Source organism: Mus caroli, unplaced genomic scaffold (assembly GCF_978045245.1).
Source record: "Mus caroli unplaced genomic scaffold, Mus_caroli_1 scaffold_7, whole genome shotgun sequence".
NCBI lineage: Eukaryota > Metazoa > Chordata > Mammalia > Rodentia > Muridae > Mus > Mus caroli.
The window spans coordinates 93,975,723-93,998,835 of record NW_028227262.1 but is presented as its reverse complement, the minus strand read 5'-3'; the positions used below and the strand labels follow the sequence as shown (position 1 = coordinate 93,998,835).

Genomic DNA, 23,113 nt, shown 5'->3' with positions numbered 1-23,113 from the left:
TCTCAGTTGGGGGTTTCTACCCCACCTTTGATCGTTCAGTTCCCACATAAAACACACAAAATTTTTATACTTATACTAAACTTTAACCAGCATTATGGCTGGGCATAGATCTACCATCTATGCCATTATGGCTACTTCTCTGCCAACAACCCCAAGATATGACTTGTCATATTCCTTCTAGGCCACTCTTACTCAGACTGGCCAACCCTCAGGGCCAGTTCCCACCATCTTTAGCCCATGGTGTCTTTTCTTCCCTCCACCTTCTCTCTTCCTCTTGGTCCTCCTCAGACCCCAAGCCTGGGAACCGAAACCCCACCTATCTCTCTATTGCCCAGCTATAGGCTGAAGGCATCTTTATTCAACCAATAGATTTAAATTAAGGATCAAGGTTACTCTTGGTGTATTTGCCTCCTCCCTGAGGCAAGCAGACCTTGGGGGCCAGTATTTAGTATTACAACACATAGCAACAGACCAAACCTCCACACAATTCAATGCTGTCGGTGGTTTGCTGCACCACTAAATGTGTTCATCAGTGTTGCTGTCACTGCAGCAAGAGACCAATGCCAGGGAAGAAAGATTTATTCTGCCTCCTTGTTTCAATCTTTCCCATGGAGAAGGCATGGCAGAGTAGAGCAGCTCTGTCTCCGCATGGAGACCGGGAAAGAGAGAGGGGGAGAGAGGGAAGAAGGTGGTCACTAGGACCCACTTCAGAACCCATGGCTTCCTCAGTAAGTGACATCAAGCTGATAATACCAAATTCAAATGGCTGGTCACATTGAGTCTCTGGCATTATCCCTTGAAGGAAGATTAAAATACTCTAACAAGGTCTTCTTCGCTTAGACCTTCATTATCTTTCTGGAATCTGCAAACCCAACAAGGATGTAAAGGGCAAAAAGTATTTATGTACACAGGCACAGAAGCCAGAAAAGTTAAACTCACAGGTATCCTTTAAAGGAAAGAGATGTTTAGCCTGTCCTCCTCCTGGTGTGCTTGGGAGAGTTTACAACTTGGTGATTGTCTGCTGTCTGATGAGCCAGGATCTGCCCATATTGCCCAGAATTTGTGATTTACTTATCCCAGGTCCTTTTCCTCTAAAACCTTGAGCATTGCTTTAGGCCATAAAACTCATCCTAGTGAGAGATGCTCTTTCTGTTTTACAACAGCCTGAGCGACATGGCCTTAGGGCCATGCATTATGTTGACCTCCATCATTCTCCCCAGATCATGACCTTGAGCAATGTTTCTAAGTCATCAAGAACAATCTTATAAAGGAAGCCATGTGTCCTCTGCAAAGAGCTTCAGTGTAAACATGCCTGGGCTTTGCTATACTCACAGGGCCGAGCTACTTGTTATCACAAAGCTGTTCCCCAAAATTGTGTTGTGCTTAAATATGGCTAAAGTTAGATGATCTGGTGTCAGACTCTAGAAGTCCCGGCCCAGCACCTGTACCAAAACCTGACTGAACCAAGTTTAATTCTTGTCTTTTTGAGGATCATATCACTGACAGCTATAAAGCCTGCAGGGACCCTTCCACACAAGGAGGGCCTCTTTTTAAATTTAAATGTTATTATAAAAAGTTGCAATGAAGATATCACACACTGAAATTAACCATCTCCAAAGACTGTACATCTTAATGAACTTCTAAACAGTTAAACTAGCCATTTGGAAAGGAAGCAATAGAGGTTCACATTGGGTTTTGTTCTTTTATAATCAAATACTTATCTACTACCCCAAACAGAAATCCTAAGACAGAATTAAAATTAGAAAAATAGAGGGCTGGAGAGATGGCTCAGAGGAACACTGATTGCTCTTCCAGAGGTCCTGAGTTCAATTCCCAGCAACCCACATGGTGGTTCACAATCATCTGTAATTGGATCTGATGCCCTCTTCTGGTCTGTCTGAAGACAGCTACAGCGTACTCACATACATAAAATAAATAAAATAAATATTTTAAAAAATTAGAAAAACAATTAGCTTTATACCCCTTTCATAATTCATGTTCATTGCTTATATTTAGTTCTTGCTGTTTGTGAGACAGTCCCACTACATAACTCTGATTGCCAGGATTAAAGGTATGCCCAGCCTTGTTTGGGGTTTTGGATGGTATTTGGGGGTGCTACAAAGATAGCTCAGATGGTAAAGAGCTTGCTGTGCAAGCACGAGGACCCTCTCAGCACCCAGAGACAGAGACGGAGGATGGAGGCACGTGCCTGGAACGAAGGAGGCGACCAATAATCTTACCCAGCTCTGGTGCCTATGACCCACATCAGTGACCAGCAAGGCCCAAAACCCTGAGGGTACAGTAGTGGCACACACACCTAGGTGGTAACCAACAGCTCTCTCGTTGGACTTAAGACCTGCTCAAAATTGGGAACAATGCCTGGTACAGGAAACCTAGATAATTACTCAGAGCTAGTGAAATCATGGTTATCAGAAGAGAATCTACAACTACTAATTTATTAAACCATCTCAAACAACAATTTATAAACATTTGTCCTTATAACCACAAATCAGAGTAATCTTCACCCTCATCATGGAAACTTTGCAGCAGATGGAGACCACTATAGAAAATCACAACTAATCAAAACGCCAAGCTATGGAGACCAGTCCCAATGGGTTCATCTACAAAATAGCCCCATAGCTAAGGCTCAGCAAGCATGTTGGAAGAAGGGGCCGAAATACTGTAAGAGCCAGAGGATTGGAAAGTTGTCTATGAGGTTGTATCTCCTAGTGATATCAGAAGCTACATCCGTAAAGTTTCACCAACATGATGGCCCAAATAGGATGACACCAATGAACATGCCAAACTGGACAGAGAAAAGTCTATGAGGCCTCCACCCTACACAAAGAATTATAGGCAATTGGTGAGAGCTGGAATCAGGAATGGTCATCCCTGAAATCATACATACAAGTAACGTTATATGGCCTGAAGGGTTATATGTAGGAATATATATTGCACGCACACACACACACACACACATACACATATATACACACACACATACACACACACACATATATATATGCAGCCATGTTCTGTCTAGGCCGCTCTTACTCAGACAGGCCAGCCCTCAGGGCCAATTCTCACTACCTTTAATCCATGGTGTCAGTCATGGGATTAGTGGGGAAAAAAAGGCATGAGTTTGAAGGAGAGTGGGGAAGGATAATACAGAAAGGTTTGGAAGGGGAAAAAAGGAACAGAAAAATACTATAGTTATATTATAATCTCAAAAACATTTTAAAGTGCTTTAAAATGTATATTGTGAGATCAAAAAATAAAAAAAAAATGTATAACATAACTGACTAGCTCAATAAATAAATTATCATCAAAGAAACAGAGGACAAGAACTATAACAGCAGTAAGTCGTTGCAAGGGATGAGGCGGCTCTGGGAGCCTGTGAGAAAGGTGGAAGCTGAAGCCTAGAGTGGAAACTTTCTCTTGAAACGCTCACAAGTGTGAGAGAACAGGGAAAGGCCACGGTTCTCCCCGGGTGAGTCAGCGTGTTTAGAAGGCTGGGGAAAGGAGGTTGAGCAACTGCCTTCATTCCGCTTGACCCAACTCTTATCAACTGGGAGTGGGCTGTTAACCCGGCTTCTTTTTCCCGTGCCTGCAGTTCCCACAAACATTGTTCCTTGGCTTCCCAGGCTTTTCCTGTAATTTCCACCATGGGCTCTTCACAGTTCACCTGCAAAAGGGTACACTCTCTCCTGATTTCTGACCACCTGAACAAAGCCACGGGTCCATGACCCCTAGCTGGCAAAGAGGCTGGGTTTTTTTTGTAATTTTCAGAGGGCAGTGAGCTCTCTTTGGCAGGAAGTTAAGGAGGGGTGGACATCAAAAAGGAAACAAAGAAACACATTGCCTAATAAACCAAAGCCAGAGACAGAGCAAACTACCATGAGACACCTCAGGGAGAGTGACCAAGCATGAGCTGGTGCCACCAGAAACAGAGAGCCAAGCGTCTCCCAAGTCACAACCTGCCAAAGGGTGGGTCCTGTGGTGCCAGTGGAAGGCAAGGGAGCTGGGGGTAGGTAGTAGTAGGAACAGCAGAGGAGTAAGGGAAAAGGAGGGCTGGAGAAGTGGGGAGGGAGAGGAAGGGGTGGAGAAGAGGAAGGAGAAATGGCAGAGGTTGAGTTTACAGAGCTAGGCCACTCTGTAGGGGGAGGTTTAACCAGCTCTATAAATGGAGCCTTGAGGATGGGAGTTGAAAGGAGATCCTGTCCAGACAGTCCAAGGAAACAACCAAAGAAACAAATTAAGGCCGTGGATGTGGCCTGAAAATGAGACCTCAGGCAGCAGAATGCAAGGTGGGACATGAAGTAGAAAAATTAGGATAAAATATGCAGGTGGTAATCAGAGGCAGGTAGAGTATGTTGGTAAGAGGAAACCCCTGAGTGTGTGTGTGTGTGTGTGTGTGTCTGTCTGTGTGTCTGTCTGTGTCTGTGTGTCTATGTTTCTGGCATCTTTATTTTTTTAAGATGGGGATCTTGCTGTGTTAATTTGGTTGTCCTCTGACTCCTATGTACCTGAGGCTGACCTAAACTGACAATCCTCCTGCCTCAGCCTCCTGAGTCCTGGGACCTGTGTATAGGCCCGTGTCATCATGCCTGGCTCTTTCTGTCTCCAGGCTAGGAGAATCCCCAGTCTTTGTGGAAACTGATCTCTATGTTCCCTCTTGCAACTTGGACTTCTGAACCAGATGCAGTGGACGTTGGGGAAGGAAGTAACAGAGGAAAGAAGATTAGAGAACAGGGTCATGTTTTAAAGGCTCCCTATGTTTCTTAGGCTGGTCTTGAACCTATGAGCCCAAGTGATTCACTCGGGGTCCTGAGTATCCACAAATAAGACAGTGCTTGAAGAGAATGATCCTAAAAGATGATAGAGCAAGGTTGCTTATATAAAGTAAACTATAAACCTCATAGTAGCTCTATTTTACTATTTAAAATAATAATTTATTTTATTTTCTGTCCATTGGTGTGAGGGTGTCAGATCCTCTAGAACTGGAGTTAAAGGCAGTTGTGAGCTGCCACATGGATGATGGGAGTTGAACCTAGGTCCTCTGGAAGAGAGCCAGTGCTCTTTAACCACTGAGCCATCTCCAGCCCCTATTTAGTATTTTTTATGGTTTTTTTTTTTTTTTTTACATTTATTCATTCAGTACGTGTGCATGCACTCACATGTGTACAAGCACCACGGTGCAGGAGACAGTGTTCCAGAATCAGTTACCAGATGGGTCTGGGAACTAAAATCCAGTCACCAGGCTTGCAGGCAAGCACCTTTATCCCTTGAGCCATCTCACCAATCCTGGTAAATTTTTTTTTTTAAGTTTACTTTAATGAAAGTAAAATAAGCAGGTGACTTAACGAGATATTTCAATTAGTTAAATATATGAAAAGCATTGCTCAAATATGTCCTCTGTAAAACATGTGGTTTCCTCTAAGAGTAAAATTTCCATCTTGGAGGGAAGCTTTTTAAGACACAGGATGTTAGAACGAGGTAAACAAGAAGATAGTCTAAGGGGAGGTGAAACCATCCATCATGCAAGGAAGCTCATTAAGCTCAATAGGTAAACAATTCAAGCTTCAGGAAGTTCCTGAAACTGACAAGATACACAAGACCCCTCTCTCCCCAAGCATATATAATCTGTAAGGATTGCCAAGTGGAGTGATACTATCAGACAAGCTGAGCTGCCCAGAAGAGGCTGGAACCAATCAGCCCCCTGCAGAGACCTGCCGGGATGCTTGGAAAGGACACTCTTCACCTTGTTGAGCTGCCTGCAGGGAGTGCAGTAGGCTCCAGGTTTCCAGCTTCGGTAATCTGTCACCCACACTGGAGTGGGCTTTGGTGATAAAGGTCTCTGAGCCATTTCTGCTCCTGTAAATAATCCCTTACCCGTATTCCTCTAAGTAGCCCCAATAAAACTACTCATTTGTCCACCAAGTTGGACTTTGATGGTATCTATACTCTGGTCCCCCATTGGTTCCTTATCTGGGGTAAGTAAACATTTGTTCATGTCTCCTCAGAATAGTGTCACACAGCACAAGTTTATGAAGGAATGTCTGTGTACTTATTTTTCATACTGAAGCTTTGAAGTCTGGTGCATCTCACACTTAGAGATCATTTACATTCTGGCCAACAACACTGTAAGTGTTCAATGGCCATGTGGTAGATGCAATTTTGCAACCCTGTACTCTTGAATAGCCTGATTGCAACTTTGTTCCCTGTCGGCTCCTTCTGCCCAGGAACTACAGTTTTAATAAAGTAGCCTTTCTGATCTTGTATATAACATGTGGCTTGGTCCAGTGTCTACAATGGTAGAACTAGAACATCCCACCATTTGGTATCACCGTCAGTACAATGGCTTTCCCCCTCACATTCCTAAGTTCTTGCCAGAGATGCATGAGAGGTCCTGTTAAGGCGTGCTATAAAGAATGTTCCCCTTTTCTAGACTTTGCACTCCAAGTTAAGACTCAATGGTGCAAAGTAATTAGGCAATGTTACTGTCAGAATTCACACATGAGAGGTGTTACCCACAGTTAGGGGGAAGCTAGAAGAGGTTTTCTGCTGTGTGGCCTCCACTGTTGGTATGTTTGAAGTCAACTGAGAGCAGGTGTTATGGTGTCACTCTCACAAACTGAGGGAGCTTTCCAAGGACATTTTATAGGACCAGGTTTTATCTTAGTGACATCTAACATTGAGGGCTTTGAGATCTATCAGAGGACATTTGTGTGACGTATTGAATGGCACTAGTTTTAGCTGATGGAGTAGAAAGATTGCTCTCAAGCACTCTGGACTTGTGGCCTGATGTCTTAACAAAGCTGTTGAGAGTCCACAGACAAAAATGAGCCAAGGGCTCAGGTTTGCTTTTCTTTGTCTCCCCTTCCTGGTGGTGAGCTGACACTGCTCAACACTAGGCACCAACAGCCTTGAGAAGCGTCTTTAGCAACTTCCCTTTCTAAGAAATCTGCCCTGTGAGGAGAATCAGAAGTTCTGACAGGGTTTTGGTTCTGTTTCATTCCAACAAGGCCCCTGCTGTTGACTGTGAGAAAGGAGTTGGCAGTTCCCAGAGGAATTGAGTGACTGAGTCAGAACAGTGTCTACAGACACATAACTCAGCACCAGGCACATGTGAGTGCAATAAAATGCATCACTGCTGTCAGATTCAAGGCTGAGGAAAGTCAGGCTCAATAAAACAGAATACACTGTATGGCTCTGTGTAGAAGCCGGGAGATGGTAGCTGGGAGACACGGATTGCAAAACAACAGCCATGCAAACTCCTGGGGACATAGAAATATTTTGAGTGAGAGCTCTGTGTGTGTGTGTGTGTGTGTAGTGTATGTATAGTGTGTAGTGTGTGTGTGTGTAGTGTGTGTGTGTATATAGTGTGTATACATTTGTGAATTCCACATTCTCAGATTCAACCAACCATGGATCAAGAATATTCAGAAAAATATCGCACCTCACTAAACATGGAAGAATTTGTAGATTTTTTCTTGTCATTGTTTCTTGAATCGAATGCTATAACCACTTTTATAGCACTTACAATGCATTAGGCGTCATAAAAATCTAAAGATGATTTGAATTTTCAGGATGGTATGTGTAGGTATATGAAGATAATCACTCAGTCTTGTATCAGGGATTTGAGCACTGGTGGATTTTGTTTTCCTTGGAGTATCCTGACACTGATCCCTGCAGACACTGAGCGAAGAGCATATACATAAACACACACACACACACATGCATATTTGCCAAGTGTCATCAACCTATATTTTTAAAATCTGAAATGTTCTATGAGCGTTACGTTTGTTTTAGTTTTACGTTAAGAGAGAGTCTTACTGTGTACTGCAGTGTGGCCTCAAGCTCTCGAGATCCTTCTGCCTGGGTCTCCCATATGTCAGGGATAAAAGCACGCACCGCCATGCCTAGCTGAAAGCACTGCTTTATATTATACAGCAGTAACTTACGGATTGCCATTTAAAAGTAGCAATCTACTTTTTTGGGGTTGAATCAAGAAGAGAACGCTCAAAGAAGTCATTTCCCATCAGCCCCAGGGGCCTTATGATTCTGCCCTTTCCTGACACGCCCTGCTGTTGGGAACCTTCATTCATTCTTTTGAAACTCTGTATTTTTCCAAATAAATCGCCCCAGCTTTCTCCAAGTTGCTGTTGCAATTCCAGAGGAGGAGATTACAGATTGATATGAGCCTTTCCCAGAAAACTATTCTGTAACAGCATAGCAGATGCTAATTAGAGTTACACCCCAAGTTGTTGTTACGTGGCCAGGCCATCTTACAAGCACTTCTATATAAAGGCTGGCCATAAGCACCAATGTAAGCCAAAGCAAGCCAGGCCAGGGTTCGAATCCGGCCACCCACTCTACTTCTTCCCCAGTTCTGACTCCTCCTCCTCAAGCGCCTTCCCTGGAGTGAGAGCTCATCAGAAGCCTGTGACTCAGGGACTGTGGCTGTCACAGAAAGAGGACACAGAAAGGCCTGGTGTGGGAAGCAATGACTTTGCTGACCATGTGGCAGTTTATACAGCCTTGCCCCCTTCTTCTTTGAAGACTGACCCAGGCAGAAGTCAGCTGTCCACTTAGCAGCTGTGCTGACCCCACTAGGGCCTGGTTCACTCTCTCAGCCCCTCCTGTGGCTTAGGAAATGAGAATGAGTTTTGTGGGCTTACAATGGTAAGGGTGGGTACATGGCTGTCACTATTTCAGTCTTTCATTTCTAGAAAAATGGCCAGCCTCCCTGCAAGCAGCTCCCCCTCCCCCCCCCCCCGCAAGCATCAGCCATATATATATATATATATATAGAGAGAGAGAGAGAGAGAGAGAGAGAGAGAGAGAGTAGTGTTGCTGTAGATAGCCCTGGCTTTCGTGGACATTTTGCTTTGTAGACCAGGCTGGCCTTGAATGCAGAGATCCACCTGCCTCTGCCTCCCTTGTGCTGGAATTAAAGGCATGCACCATCACTGCCCAACTTAAAAAAAAATTTAATTTGTATTTTATGTGTACGCATGAGTCCCTTTATTTTATGTTTGTACATGCACCGTGCATATGCCTAATGCTAGAGGAGGCCAGGAGAGCATCAGATCCTCTGAAACGGGGTTGTGAGCTTGCCTGTGTGGGCTCTGGAAAGCAGCAATGTTCTGAACTGCTGAGCCATCTCTCCAGCCTGAGCGGAGCATCTTGCCAACTTGCAAAGGACCTTGGCATGCAATCAAGGGATGAGATTCAACTGTTTGATTTGATTTGTTTGACTTCTTAATCATCCATTAATATGGCAAACCCTTCCCAATCCTTTAACAGATACAATCATTTTAGACAAGAATAGGCAGTGGGCCCATGAGGAAGCTGGATTGAGACTGGTTTTCAAAGCAGCAGGGAGGTATCCAATATATCCGCTCAGGAAGCTTGCACCTCTTCGCGCACAAGACCACAATTTCTATAGGAGGGAAGCCAATTAGAGAATTCACCCCTCAGTCACTGTAATGGCCATTTCTGGTTGTCAACTTGACTATATCTGGAATGAACTACAATCCAGAATTGGGAGGGCTCGCCTGTGATCCAGATCTTGAGGCCGGAAGACACAAGTTTCTGACCTGGATCTTGGCATGGAGATCTTGCGGCATAGTGGCCATGAAAAGTTTAGGCTCAGGCAAGGTAGTACACGCCTTTAATCCCAGGAGACTAAGGCAAAGAGATCTCTGAGTTCAATGTCATCCTGGGACAACACAAGTCCCAGATCCTGGTGTTGTGTTACACACCTTTAATTGGGCCACGCCTTTTGCTGGAGACCTAGATAAGGACATTGGAAGTAGGAAGATTCATTCTTCAACTGCTTGCACTTACTTGCCAGCACATCTGACGGAACCTACTTCTACAGAAGACCAGCTGAAACAACTAGCCTCATGGGACTGAGCAACTACTAGATTCCTGGACTTCCCATTCACAGCTGATCATTGTGGGAGAGTTGGACTACAGACTGTAAGTCATCGTGATAAATTCCCTCAATATAGAAAGATATTCCATACATTCTGTGACTCTAAAGAAGCCTGACTAATACAGTCACCCACCCTTTAGGAGATTTGACTTTACTTTAGCCATTCCATTTCCTAGAAGGAGCCACCTAAGGAAGAGTGTCCACCTAAGGAAACTGTCCGCCTAAGGAAGAGTGTCCACCTAAGGAAACTGTGTCCACCTAAGGAAGAGTGTCTGCCTTAGGAAACAGTGTCTATCCAAGGAAACACTGCCCATTAAAGCCTCAGACTCAGGTGGCTTGAAGACCACCTGTGCACCTGAGAATTGTGAGACCTCTGTCTGGTTTGGGGACATATCTCAGTAAACAGGATAGATAGATTTCTGGGTGGAACAGGGTTACTTTATCTTCTGTTGAGCAGGGGCTATCAGCTGATAGCCTAGCTGGAACCCAGAAAGGGGGAAGGAACTCCCCACAGAAATAGCTTTCTTGGCAAAAGCTCTTATTTCCTCCATGTGTGTGGGGTTGGAGGTTGGGGGTTGGGGTATGAACATATGCATGACCATGAGCCACGGGGATCAAACTCTTGTGCTGTGCACCTTGGGTTCCTTTCCTTTCCTGAGAGCGTTTCTCATTAGGCTGGGCCAGCTGATAGCTGATCAGGCTAAGCTGGCTGGCCAGTGAGTTCACGGGATCCACTTGTTTCTTCTCCCCCATATGGGGATTACCAGTGCACACCAGCATGCCTAGCCTTTGGTTTCTGGCCTTTGCAGTTGCACAGCAGGCACTTTACAGAATGTTCTACCTCCCCAGAGCCCTGCCCCTGCCCTCATCTGCCCCTTCTTTTCTAGTATGTTGTAGAACACTGTCCATGACTGTCTTCATCTGGGCGACCGTGGTGACCTGAAATTGAGCTTTATCTTGAGATTATTGCAAATGACCTTTAAGTATAGGCTTACTGACCTCACAGAAGAAACTAGGGGACCTGCCATTATCCCCTCCCTCCAGAGTCCATCCATGCCTGTCTCCCTCCCAGCCAGGGAAGCCATGATGCAGGGAAGGACGAGACCCTGTGATGTGGCTGCTTTGAGTCAACCATGCTCCTATACGTAAACTCTTACCCACTTTCTGTAAGCCCAGTGAACTCCAAGCCCAATAAACTCCAAGTTAGACTACAGTGGAGCTCTTACTTTGGTTTGCCATTGGTTCCCTATCTGTGTTTCTTGTTTTTTGTTTTGTTTTCAATGCTGGGATTAAACCAAGACCCTTGTGCATGCAAATCAGTGGGAGACATGTCCCTTGACCCTGAAACCTATCCCAGAAATGCTTTAGTTTGATTTCTCTGCAGCAGATGGCTGATGCTGAGGTCTTTCTCTTATTACCACCCATTCTAATCATTACCAATGAAACCTGTCAGATTCTTGCTCCCTTTTTGATAAAGGCAAATCTTAGAGCGGGGTGCCTTCATGAAATCCTAGCACTTGGGAGGCTGAGGCAGGGGGATCATGAATTCTTAGGTAGTCTTGGTTATGGAGGAACACACACACACACATGAAAGCAGCAAATAATATCCACAGCAAGGTCAGAATTTGCTGTGCACAATATGGGCTCGCAAAAATCGTGTTCATACAGTCTTGGGCACTAGAAACATGAGTGGACTTTATTATTTATTTATTTAAGTAATCTCCGACTTGAAATTATCTGGGTGGAAAATGTCTTTCAGAACATATCGGGTTCAGACAGCAGTATGACCCAAACCCCAGAGATAACTTGTATCAGACATCCATGAAAGCTGAGAATCAAATCTACACTCCTTTATGGAATGGCTTCTGTCTTATGCAAGAGTCATTTAATCCACAGCCTCCTTGCTGAGCAGCTTCTGGTGATGAAGATTGTTACACTGAACTCACACATGAGCAACTTGGATGGATTGTCAGAATTAAAGTGATGAGAAGTTGAGCCTGTTGGTTCTCCACTCCTCCTGCTGCCAGGCAGTGGTTGGGTAGGCTGGCCCACCCTAGGGTCTGGCAGATAGATCCCAATGCCGAGCCTGTTCATGTGCAGTGCTCATACAACAACATAGAACACACATGCTCACAGCCACTCAAGTGGGTCCCAACATCTCTGCCACATGGTCCACCAAAATCTATGTTCTCTCTATTTCCTATTTTGTTGTCTATCTCTTAATGAACTTAACCTGGAAAAACAGCCCACTTTGATATTGTTTCTGCCACATCGGGAAATGATTGACAGGGCACATATCTGGAGCGCTCTCGGTAGGTGGATGGAGCTGCCTTAGTTATTGAATGCTTTCAAGTTACATTAGCTCTGGTTTACTTTTAAGCATCTAAAAAATGTTTAATCCCTCTGCATTAAAAAAGAAAGGAGAGAAATTAGCCCCCATCTAAAGCTTCTTTATCTTTATCTTTATCTTTCTCTCTCTCTTTCTCCACATAACTTGAATCCCAGGCATGCAGGCACTGCCATCCTGCCCACGGATAAAGGAATGCTGACACATCTGTGATAAGCATTCCTCAGAATTCAGTGCTGACGAACATCCTTCCACAACGGCTCGGCTTCCGGAAACCCCCCACATCTTCAGAGCCAAGTCTCCATCCTCTGTCCCTAAAGCCCCACAAACAGTGCCCACGAGCTAACTACTCTCCTGGGATCACAGGCTTTTAGAGTAAAGAATACCATTCCACACACCCATTTAATCGTGCAACGTGAGACCCTGAGCTGGGTAAAGATTTCATAGACCCACAAAAACTGGAACCCAGGGCTCCTGCCATGAGGCAAATACTATCTCTGTTTGCTTCTGGCTAGAGTAACCCCCTTAACCAATGGCTTTCCCTATCATTCAGTAGGAACTGAATGAGAGAAGGGTCAGACCCTTTCTTAATCTGTTCTTCCCCTAAGCCTATCTCTCCCCACTGGGAATTCCCATGGTATTTTATCCTTACTGCTTTCGTGGGAGGTAATTCCTTCTCTTGTAATTTATGTACCCTCTTGCTGAACAAGAGATACTGGCAACGAGCGACATCAATGCATTTGCATAGTCCAGAGAATCAGTTCAGAAGCAGCACCTACCAAGTTTATCAGTAGACAGTGAAGGTTTGCATCTGGGCGCTTCCTATTGCTCCAAGTCCCTCATATATCTTCCACCTTTAAAAAGATAACTAAAGAGCCAGGCATGGTGGCACAAACCCATAAACCTAGCACTTTGGAGGCAGGAAGACTGTCAGCCTGAGCTATACAACGAGGGAAAGTAAGACGGAAGGAAGGAAGGAAGGAAAGAAGAAAGGAAGGAAGGAAGGGAGGGAGGGAGGGAGGGAGGGAGGGAACGACCACAACTAGCGCCCAGGTCTCACTTTCCAAAGCATTATAAGTGCAATGGCTAGAAACTGAATCATTGCAGCTTAGTGACTGTGGTGGTTTGAATATTCTTGGCCCAGGGAGTGGCACTATTAGGAGGTGTGGCCTTGTTGGAGGAAGTGTGTCACTGTGAGGGTGGGCTTTGAGAACTTCCTCCTAGCTGCCTGAGGATGCCAGTCTTCTCCTAGCTGCCTTCAGAATAAGATGTAGAGCTCTCAGCTCCTCCTTTGCCTGCCTGGATGATCATGGACTGAACCTCTGAACCTGTAAGCCAGCTCAATTAAGTGTTGTCTTTTATAAGAGTTGCCTTGGTCCTGGTATCTCTTCACAGCAATGAAAGCCCAACTAAGACAGTGACCCTGCCCTACCCCTTATCAAGACTGATGCTTAACTAATAAGATACTTTTTTCTGTTTAAGTCCAGTTTTTGAAAAAGATCATGCCTGGAGCTCATTGCTGAGGGACCAAGACTAAAACATCCTAATAAAGAGAGCCAACAGAGGAAAGCAAACCTTTGGTTTTACCCATTTCCGGAGTTCCTCGAAGGGAATAAAGAAGTGTCCCCATGTCTCCCATGACTCGTTGAATAAAGAAGCTTGCTGCCAAACTGATGGCCTGAGTTCAATCCCTGGGCCATACATAGTAGAAGAAGAGAATCAATTCCCACAAATTATCCTCTCGAGAGGTCCAAAAACCTGGAGAATAAAAATTTCAATTCCCCAGGAAGCAGACTGGGCTCCCCAGAAGGATCCACTGACAACAGCCTTTAGTCAATGGCAGCCCTGACTTAGGGAGGCTAAGTGTGGGGCTGAGTCAGCTCCTGGGACACCTGGCCTGGGGAGATAACAAGGCCAGAACTGAGCTGGTTTCCAAAATTCTTCAAGGTCTCACCAAATAGAACCAACATAGCAGCCAATCAAAGTTGTTCTGATGTCACTGCTTTACTCCTACCAATCATATTAGAGGTTACCTAACCCTCCTAGAAAATTCCCCTAGACCTGTATAAAAGGGGCCCGTGAGCCTCTCAACCATTTTGATGAATGGTTGACCCCTGCATGCTGGTAACTTCTGCAGAATAAACAGTCTTTGTCTTTGCATACTCTTTGAGAATGGAGTTTTCCTTCAGCTATTCTTGGACCCTAACATTCTGATCTCCACAAATCCCCCCTCTCAAATAAATAAATACTTGTAATTTTAATTTGGGGAGAGAGAGAGGGAGAGGGAGAGAGAGAGAGGGGTGCTATACACAGCACAGATCTGCAACCCAGAAGATACCTGAAGGGTAACATTTAGGATCTACCCGGAAAGTGTCTGAGGCTTCTCAGATGAAAGGCATTTCTTAAGAACAGCATGTATTACTCACCACAAAAGCCTAAGATGGAACCTGGCTGTGAACAAATAAACACGCTGCTAACTGTTGGCCAAGGGCTCCACAAAATCTGTCTTGCCCCACCTGAACATATGTGCACAGCCAGCAGAACCAGGAACACAAATCTGTCACGGCTTTCAGATGGAAAGGACCAGAGTGCACGGATCCTGGGGGTCACTGAGACATTGAGATGACAGAGCCACCATCCCAAACTGTCCTCTTCAGAGCCTGCATGGCCTGCAGGCCTTGATGAGTGAGCTGCTATCAGAGGGAGACCTGTTTAACCAGCCACAGTACATGCAATGGACGGAGAGGGATAGGGTGGTGCAGCCACCTAGCTGCAGGACAGCAGACCAAGGTGCGGCTTTCCCCTTCAGTGGAGCATATCTTTGTGACCTAAAAGTGCCAAGCCAAAAACCATTTTTTTTTTTTCAAACCCTGGCTTCTGGGTGTGTGGCTCAGGAGTGCAGCACACACTTAACACCTAGGAGGCCCTGGGTTCACCCCCAGCACTAAAAACAAAAAGGCAAAACAAAGCCAACCAGGTGCCTCCTAACACTATGCAAATCCCCTGGTAGAGGAATTTGGATTTTCAAAGATAATATGGGTGGGGGAAGCACCTCTTTCAACTGGAGAACAGATGCATGAAATGCTGTTTTAGAGCCATGGGGGACCTAGTATTTTGTGTCTGCAATCTCTAGCCCCACCTAGTCCTAGCTTCACTCACTCTACTTTGGGGAATTCTTTGTCCTTGCTTCCAGGAGCTAAAATGGACTAGAATCTCTCATACCCATCCATCGGGGCTCCCTATGAAGGATGTTCCTGGCCTAAAGGAGTTTCACCCATGCATATTTATCTGTCTCTGAAACTCCAGAGCAGAGGCAGGGCTGGGCACACCTGGCTCTCAGCCCACTTTTACTGTGTTTTGAGTTTAAGAGTCTTTATCCCCAAGTTGAAAACACTGCCTACATTGAGAGCAGTTTCACTCTCTAACAGAGGTTTGCTCCCTATCAAAAGGGTTCCATGCTCTAACCTGGGCTTGCTCCTCCCACCTCCACCCCTTCCTGCACTGAGGAGGGAGCAGTGTGAGGTTTCTAATTTCAGTGTTCAACAGCTGATATAGTTTAACCATTTGATCCCCAAAATATTTGTGTTGGAAACTGATCCTCAAGATCATAGTGGTGTGTGGAAGTGGGACCTTTGAAGGAGACTGGGACACAGGGATCCCATCTTCACAATGGACCACAACTAAATGCGCCCAAAAAGCCCACATATTAAAGTTGATAGTCACCAACCTACATGCTACTGGGAAATGGCAGAACCTTTAGTAGGTGGAAGAATGTTACAGCACAGCATCAAGTCACTGAGAGGACTAGTAGGACCTCAGTTGTCCCTTCTCTCTTTTAATCCAGCCACCATGACTCCAGCACCTTGTAGTGATATTTTGCACCATCACAGGCACAAAGATAACAGGACCAAGCAATCATGGCTGAAACCTCTGAAGCCACGAGCCGAAATAAAACCTTTTTCCTTTTAAGTTGATTGTTTCTGGCATTTTGTCACGGTGATGAAAACTGACTGTCATAACAGGGGTCCTAAGGGAGTGGATTGGTTATGCTGAGAGGGGTCTGGCCTTCTCACGTGAGGCCTCTCTGTTCTCTTCTTGCAGAGACTTTCCCATAATCTTTTGCTTATAGATTGACAGTATGGAACAGCCACTGGGGGACTCTTCAGCAGCCATTACTGCATGTTAGAATAAAATCCTCTGACCTTTCTCAGCCCAGGAGTCTGCTCAGCCTGAGACAGCCCATTCTCTAGCTCCTCTCATTCTCTTCTGTCCCAGGCCTCACCAAGAAGGTCACTCAGTTCCTTCCCACTGCTGAGCTTCAGGCCCACTGTCCCCACTCTCCAATGACCTTACCACTCCCGTGTACACCCCTAACACTTTGCGGAAAGACTCCCTAGAGAGAAACCGCCAGGCCTCTAATCCTAGGAATGTTCTATCTCAGGAAGGGTTGTACATTTTATAATTATGTATTTTCTTGTGTGTTCACATCCTGCCTGTCAAAGGACTGAATGTCCATGTTCCATTCATGAGTCTAACCCCCAGCAGGATAGCCCTGGAGGGGGCCCTGAGTAATGTTTATGTTTAAATGATACCATTGGGGCTTCATCCCCAGAGCAATGGACTTACAAGAAGGGACAGAGAATGCTATCTTGGTTTCCCTGTCAGTCCCACTGGACATGGGTACCCACTTGTAAACCAGGTAGAGAGCGCCCACTATTCCTGCCCATGCCGGAGGCCTAATCTCATACTCCGTGCCTCCAGGGCTAAAAGAAAGGAACAGCTGTTGTTTAGAACACACAGTCTAAGATAGTTTTCCAGAAATACAGGTGACCATCTTAGCTTGTACACTCCATTAGTACAAGCTAATGTACATACTTTATATAGCCCAGACTGGTCTCAAAGCTGCTATCTTCCAGGCCTACCCGCAGAGTGCTGGCTAGCATTACAAGCATGCACTACAAACCCAGCTAAAACACTGTCTGGTCCTTATGTTTTCAGTTTTGGTTTTGTGACACTGGGACTTGAACCCAGGACCTTGTGAATGCTGGACACACACTCTAGTACTGCATTATTCCCCTGCCCCCTCCCCAGCTCCCAGGTGTTACTACGTCCCTGCTCCCAGTGAGACCTTCTGAGAATAGGTGTTGAATTAATGTGAAGAGCTGAAACTCCACGGAGCAAGGAAGAACCAACCTGGAGGTAGCACAGTTTTATACCAGTCTTCCAGGCTGAGGAGCCAACAGAGTGTTTCACACCCCTGGAAATGCCCACTTCATTATTAGATATGCTAAAGCACCTACCACTTATTCTTGACATTTGATCTTCCGCTCCCACCCTGCCCCACACAGACCTCTAGGAAGGTTGTGAGATCTCAAGAAGAAAAACAAGCCATTGGGATGCAGGGGATGGGGTGGGGGGGATGAGTAAAAATTCAAAAACTGGGGTGTTCTTGGAACTTTTAAACTCTGTCGCTGTTTACCTAATCTCCCCACCCACCCACACACCTGCCCACCATAAAGGGATACTTTACTGCATCCGGGGGACATTATTACAAAGCAAACAGTATAATCCACCCTAATAAAATTAAGTCTATACTGGTAAATAAGGATGTTGAGTTTCCCTGTTTTGTTTCGTTTCATTTTTCCATTCAATTACAGTCTAAGTGATGGTTGGAGTTTAAGTCATCCGAGGGGCACAAGAGGAAGCTCCCACTTCCACTCCTTAAACAAGCAGGAACACCGTTCTGAAGGAAACGTGCGCACACCTGCCCTTAATTACAGGTAGGAGGCTGGAGAGATGGGTGGGGCCAGCAAAGAGGGCGGGTCCTGCTGAACTTCCAGGCGGAGATTAAGAACTCAGGCTTGCCGGGCTGGCTTCAAGTCCTGAGCCAAGCACTGTGGACTTGGGGTTAGTTCATTAACCGCTTGTGACGTCAGCTGTCCCACCTGGAAGATGGGAGACACAACTAAGGGATCTTGGGCTGTTGGGAAAACTAAGTATGTGCCGGATAGGAGTCAACAAACCAAATGACAACTTATCGCGAATTCCTCAGCCCAGTGTGGCACACAGCAAGGCTGTGGAGGAGTACATCGTTATTATCTGCAGTCTGCCATATCTTCATCACCAAACCTAGCACCATGATAAGCTTTGACCCCTATTTTACAGATGCCAGAGCCCAGTCTAAGGGCACGCAAGGAGATGGAGCCACAGTACCCACGGTTATTACTGTCACCACAGTAATCACTACTTACTGGAAGCTAGGGGAGGGGGAGGGGACTGTGCAGATTAGCTCATCACTGGCTCGAAACAACCTGTTTGGAAAGGCCGTCCTGTTTTATGAATGGAGATAGCACCTTTAGTTAAGGAAGAAAGCACAATGGTGTGACACCCCACCCCCACCCCCTCTCTGAGTGCAAAGCCTGAGGTTTCCTCCACATCCATCTGCTTTCTGCTTTACAGAGATCAGGAGCCAGCACTTGAAGCCTCAGAAAGCAAGCCTAACGGCATGTTTTTAAAATCTCCATTGTACCAGGCATGGTGATGCCTGCTTTCAGTCCGGCAGAGCCAAAAGGATCAACCTGAGTTGGAGGCCAGCCTGGTCTACATATCAAGTACCAGGCCAGTCGAGGCTACTAGTGAGACCCTGTCTCAAAAAGATAATAATAAAATTAAATTTAAAACTGCATTGTTAAATGGAGCCAGGAATGTCCTTTCTGGGGGAATCTGTTGTCCTGTAGTATACAGAGACTATCTGTCCCCAAGGGAAAGCCTAGCTTCCTAACTAGTTCCAGAAAGGTTGCTCCGTGGGTCCTGGAAAAAATTAAGATTGTATTAAGATGAAGCACAGCACAGAGGTTCTTGGCCTTTGCATTTTTAATCTTCTGGGAACTGGAATAACACATGTAAAACTTCACCTTCTCACAGCTTTCCTAACACCAAAGACATTTCTTCAGTAATGTGTGACTGTCTTAGCTCTTGGCACATGGCTGTTAAAGCATCCACTGAGCCATCAACTACCACAATTACCTCTTCCAACCCTAACCTATGTGGTGGTGACAATACAGCAGAACAACAAGGGACATCTCCATTCCAAAATACATAGCAACAGAAAGAAATATGTGTTGATATGTCTACTATATCTATATATCTATACAGAGATGTATTAAGATATATATCTCTATAGAGTGATCTCTATATAAACAGCTAGACATAGACAGACAGACGTGAACATATAGGTATAGACACAGATATATTCCAGCTACTCAGAAGGTTAAAGTGCTACAACCCAAAACCTCTGTAACTTAGTGAGATTCTGACTCAAGGTTTTAAAAGTAAGAAGAGGGCAGGGTTATAGCGCAGTGGTCGAGCTCTTGCCTAGCATTTATAAAATCTTAGGTTGAGTCTCTCCAACACAGTCTCTACACGCAGCAATGAAGTACCAAGAGCTGGTGCTAATCAGGTGCTCACTGGACTATTCCCTGGGCATTTGTCTTCAATCATGTATCACTCCTTTAAAATAGAGCTTTCTGTTGTTTTAGAGGGAAACCACTTGACACCAAAACAAATTCTAAAGCTAGTTTCCCTGAGTAGTCTGTTGGTTTTAAGAAAGGGTGGTACTTCATTCCCTTGTTGGCTATAAAGAAGTGGATATCAAAGGCCAGGATAGGGCCCCATCAGTTTACAGCCCGTACTCCATTGGTTGGCAGTAGGGCAAACAGGGAGGGTGGTGGCAAGCCTGCTGTGGCTGACTCTGCAGAGGACTCTCTGCCCAGTTTGTTGCCTGCCAAATCCAGATGAAATTCAAGTTTAACTAAGCATCCAAACCAGGAAGTCTCGTGCTGGCCAGTATTCCAGCCCTGGCTGAAATCCATTAGTTAATTGAAAAGACACCACTTCTCCCTCTTACTACAGAGTCAAGTTTAGATGAAACACCTGCTCTCTCTGAGCCTCCACAGATACAATCACAACATGTAGGTGGCTAAGAGCATACTGCTACAGGGCACGCAACTAGCTTTCCACAGAACAGCAAAGACAACAAGACTGGAAATTTATGAAACGCCTATAGCTCGTTGTGGCAACAATTCAGAACGAGTACATACTTGGTTTCCTAACTTCATCTTGTCTAAAACCTTCCAAAGGAAAGGGGTAGAAGAAACTGTTATTCAAATCCTAGGAATCAAACACCTTCCATTTCACCAGTGAACCCTTCCTTTGGATAAAAGACACAGCCTTGGTATTTTTGTTGAAGCAAATATCAGTGACCACACAGACTCTTATAGACACTTGACCTCGTGCCTCTGTGGCTTTACAGTTTATATGTTGAACGTCTTATCTAAACAATACTATCACCTATGCTCTGGTAGTGACAGTCCCAACAGAATGGGGCAGCTGGGTAGCAGTTACAGCTGGGAGGCAGGCATCAATACAGGCAGGACTTGGAATTCTCTTTTACTGATTCCTGACTGTCTTTGATGAACGAGTCCCTGGCCAGGAGTCAAGAGGAGAACAAGATCGCTGGGTACGGTATCTCTCAGGCTATTGCCAGCAAGAGAGCCATGTGTGCAGCATAAATTGTGAGTCCTGCTGACAGCCCAGCTTTCTTAAGAATATATTTGGTATAGAAGAGCAGGAGAGTGGGGCTTTAAAGGAGACAGTTTCTGGACACACTCCATCATAGTGGTTATACCAAATAGATAACTGTCTTCTAGTAACAGAGTCCCTGCCATGGACCATAAGATGTGGGGTGGATGATACCTTACCCTGTATTAAGCCTCATTGTGTCTAGACTTTACCAGTAAGAAAACAGAGGTTTGCAGGGATCATTTTGAACTTGTAGCCAATCACATCACTCAAGTGACAGAATCAAAGATTGGAACCAGGTTTACTGGGTGTTTGTTCTATAAAAACAAAACTCTTGTGACCTTTGCAAGGGTCCTCCCTCTCCCACCTCTCTGCCCTGGGTTTTTAGTCTGCCTCTCCCCTGGCCAGCATACAGGAGGATGCCTGTCTGCTTTCCAGTGGCTCCTGGATCACAACAACCACACTGGTTTCTGCTCCCAGGTACAACAGAGGAACCGCTCCTCTCCAACAGATGTCCTGGAAGTTACCCATACACTCCAGGTATCCTTAACATCTAAAGCAGGAAGGCTGCTTTTAAGAAGGCAATCAGACTCCATTCTATACCTTTGGCTTCACCCTTAAAGGATGGAGGGCACTTGTCAAGGGTTCTCTGGCCTCCCGAGGCAATTTCAAACACCAATAACTTAGGCAATACAGAACCAAAGGTGCTTCGCAGTCTATCCACTTTTATGTTTTTTACAGTCTATGAAAACACTGCACACTCGAGGACTCTTTTCAGTTTGATATTCGGGCAACTCTGCCAAGCAAGCATTGTCTTGCTTCCTTCTTTTGTATCCCACGAAACTCAAGGGAAGTCCTCCTTTGGCCCCAGGACCATAGGAGGTTCCTGGAAGCAGCCAGCCTGTCTGCAGCACGCGCTCAGGAAGGTCCAGGTCAGCAGGCGCTTTCTTTTGAAGGCTGCCTGCCCATTGGTCTCAGGCTCCTAACCCTACGTGCACATTGGAATCACCCAGGGAGCTCTGAAGCAATAGTTTAGAGATTCCGACAGAATTAATTTGTTGAATAGTCTGGGCGTCTGGATTTGCTAAATCCACACTTTTAAGTTGCAGGTAGGCGGGCTGAAAACGCGGGCCTTAGATCACACTGGGATCTTGATTCCTCTGGTCTCTGAACTAGGGCTGCATCTGACACTCTGGGTGAGGGATTGGGAGGTGGGGGTCTCTCCCCTGGGGTTTCAGCCAGAGCTCTTCCACAGCACCCTTAAATTTCCTCAGCTGGTTACAGAGCCTGCGGGCGCCAACCCCCATGACTTACCAAGTTGGCAGGACTTTGGCTCAGGTGGCCCTGGAGTACGGTGACTCTCAGCACGGGGATCCGGGGACGAGGGTCGCGGATCGGGCGGAACAGCAGCTGGGAGGGAGGGCGCTACCGCTCGCGGTCCGGGATCAGGAGCTGGCTGGGTCTACAGCCGGCCGCGCCCGGGCTCGGGTGGGCTCCGGGGAGGGAACAGGGCGGAGCGGGCGGAGGAGGCGGGGACCGGCCGTAGCGCTGCCCGCTGTCCCATTTCCCGGGAGGGAGCCGCCGCACACTGCAACGGACGAGCGGCCACTGCGCAGTGGGAGTGGGCAGGCCTCGGAGTTCGCCCAGGGGTGACACCCTGGGAACTCGTCGTGCCAGCTCTGCCACGGCCCGCCCCCTTAGAGTGCCACCCAGCGCCTGTAACCACAACCAATGCCAAGACCCGGGCAGAAAGGCTGTTAAACTAAGCAAACTAAGATCAAAATAAGATTCAGTTTGATCTACTTTCACAGACGGAAACTTTCTCCTTCTCTGTTGTTAAGTCGTCTCTTGGCCACGAATATTCCAGAGCCTTTTCCTTTACTGTAAGGAAATTACGTAAAGGAATCAACATGTTAATAAACCGTCCGAATAAATATTTTTAAACGTTTTTGACAGTTAAACAAAAGTGCTTTGAGATTTGTGGCCACATGTAGTCATGGCTATGAAAACTCGCATGAAGTTGACCCTCTGAGAAAAGCAAAACCGAAACTGCAAGAACACAGTTCTTGAGTGGGTGAAGGCCTCCCTCCTCCTGCAGTGTTCTGCAGTGCTGCAGCTAAGTGACTGAAAGGAAAACTTTGATTCTAAGAGCCTGATGTGTTGAGAGGGAGCCAGGCCAACCGTACTGTGCACCTGCAGCGCACTGTTCTTAGCCTTCTGCGTTTTGCTTAGACTATTATTTA

The 23,113-nt window shown here is 45.9% G+C and overlaps 1 protein-coding gene and 1 long non-coding RNA gene across 3 annotated transcripts in view; one reads left to right on the top strand and one right to left on the bottom strand.

Annotated features, from left to right (window-relative positions):
• The window catches only part of LOC147003977 (uncharacterized), a 28,184-nt gene extending 13,755 nt beyond the window's left edge, over window positions 1–14,429 (top strand). Inside the window, exons 2-3 of one of the 2 annotated variants that reach the window (XR_015047636.1) lie at window positions 9,860–9,987; window positions 13,778–14,429. This is a non-coding gene — a long non-coding RNA (uncharacterized LOC147003977). Of the gene's footprint in view, window positions 1–9,859; window positions 9,988–13,772 lie in introns of both variants that reach the window. The other variant, XR_015047635.1, reaches the window with a different exon arrangement.
• The window catches only part of Nod1 (nucleotide binding oligomerization domain containing 1), a 48,500-nt gene extending 26,000 nt beyond the window's left edge, over window positions 1–22,500 (bottom strand). The window contains exon 1 of the mRNA XM_021165643.2: window positions 22,185–22,500. The gene's annotated coding sequence lies outside the window, so the exon portion shown is untranslated. The remainder of the gene's footprint in view (window positions 1–22,184) is intronic.
• Window positions 22,501–23,113: the final 613 nt, after the last annotated feature.